Source organism: Myxocyprinus asiaticus, chromosome 16 (assembly GCF_019703515.2).
Source record: "Myxocyprinus asiaticus isolate MX2 ecotype Aquarium Trade chromosome 16, UBuf_Myxa_2, whole genome shotgun sequence".
In the NCBI taxonomy this organism is placed as follows: Eukaryota; Metazoa; Chordata; class Actinopteri; order Cypriniformes; family Catostomidae; genus Myxocyprinus; species Myxocyprinus asiaticus.
In genome coordinates, this window is record NC_059359.1 from 11,479,392 (window position 1) to 11,481,551 (window position 2,160).

Consider the following 2,160-nt stretch of genomic DNA (forward strand, 5'->3'; position numbering starts at 1 on the left):
TCCTAGAGATGAACGTAGTTTGGTGCAAAAAGTGCAAATCAATCCCAGAGCAACAGCAAAGGACCTTGTGAAGATGCTGGAGGAAACAGGTAGACAAATATCTATATCCACAGTAAAACGAGTCCTATAACGACATAACCTGAAAGGCTGCTCAGGAAGGAAAAAGCCAATGCTCCAACACTGGCATAAAAAAGCCAGACAACAGTTTGCAAGTGCATATGGGGACAAAGATCTTACTTTTGGAGAAATTTCCTCTGGTCTGATTAAACAAAAATTGAACTGTTTGGTCATAATGACCATCGTTATGTTTGGAGGAAAACAGGTGAGGCTTGCAAGCCGAAGAACCCCATCCCAACCGGGATTATGTATTTAAAATACAAAATATAAGTAACTGTATTCCACTACAGTTACAATTTAAATCATTGGTAATTAGAATACAGTTACATTCAAAAAGTATTTTGATTACTGAAGAGATTACTTTGCATTTTATTGTCATTTGTTTCATTTAATATTTAGTCCTTTCAGATGGAAAACACTTATACATGTAAATGATGCGGTGAAACACTTTCTTATGATGTGTTACATTCATATGAGCAGACAGAGAAGTAAGTTTGAAGTTGGGAGCAGAAGAAATAGAAATAAACCTTGCTTAAATTATCAGCTCTACGCTAAGCTAAAATGCTATTTCTAGCCATTTTACATGCACGTTAACAAACACGATCATATTTTTATTTTTTTTTATCAAGAAAATTCACATTAGATTTCATTCATTTTTTTCTAGTAAGACCTTTGATATTAGGGCAAAAATCATATTCTTTTTTTTGTATTGTTTTCCTGTAAAAATGTCTAAAAATCCTTAAAAGAAAAATCAAATTAATCATCTTGTTTTAGAAACAACACTACATAAGATATTTAGGTTTTTCAGAGAATGTATTTTTAACATGTGTATTTTGTCTTACTGTGCTGGCAGAGTTTTTATAGTCAAAACAAGTGAAAAAAATCTACCACTGCTGAAGAAGTAATCCAAAGTATTTAGAATACGTTACTGACCTTGAGTAATCTAACGGAATACGTTACAAATTACGTTTTACAGCATGTATTCTGTAATCTGAAGTGGAATACATTTCAAAAGTAACCCTCCCAACCCTGGGGGTGGCAGCATCATGTTGTGGGGGTGCTTTGCTGCAGGAGGGACTGGTACACTTCACAAAATAGATGGCATCATGAGGAAGGAAATGTATGTGTATATATTGAAGCAACATCTCAAGACATCAGCCAGGAAGTTAAAGCTCGGTCACAAGTGGGTCTTCCAAATGGACAATGACCCCAAGCATACCTCCAAAGTTGTGGCAAAATGGCTTAAAGACAACAAAGTCAAGGTATTGGAGTGGCCATCACAAAGCCCTGACCTCAATCCGATAGAAAATTAGTGGGCAGAACTGAAATGGTGAGTGCGAGCAAGGAGGCCTACAAACCTGACTCGGTTACACCAGTTCTGTCTGGAGGAATGGGCCAAAATTCCAGCTACTTATTGTGAGAAGCTTGTGGAAGGCTACCCAAAATGTCTGACCCAAGTTAAACAATTTAAAGGTAATGCTGCCAAATACTAACTAAGTGTATGTAAACTTCTGACCCACTGGGAATGTGATGAAAGAAAGAAAAGCTGAAATAAATAATTTTCTTTTTTTAATTTTATTATTCTGACATTTCACATTCTTAAAATAAAGTAGTAATCCTTACTGACCTAAGACAGGGAATGTTTTCTACAATTAAATGTCAGGAATTGTGAAAAACTGACTTCAACTGTATATATATACCATTATTATAATAATAATAATAATAATAGTGGCCTACTGTTAGAAATAAAAATAGTACAGCTGATATGTAATAAAATATGGTGCCAAGAACTGTAGGTGTAGTAAATAAATAGCATTTTATTAATTTATAATTAATAGCATTTTAAAATATATTTATTAATTAGCACAGAGGCTGAAACAGAATCTGCAGGTCTGGAACACCCATCATACAAAAATTTTCACAAATCCCCTGCCTCTTGAGTGTTTATTAAATATTTTAGCTACTTTGATAAGGCTTACAGCAGCCATTACAACTAAAGTGCTCCCAGTTCAGTTAAAGTGAATAACAGGCACAACAACACGC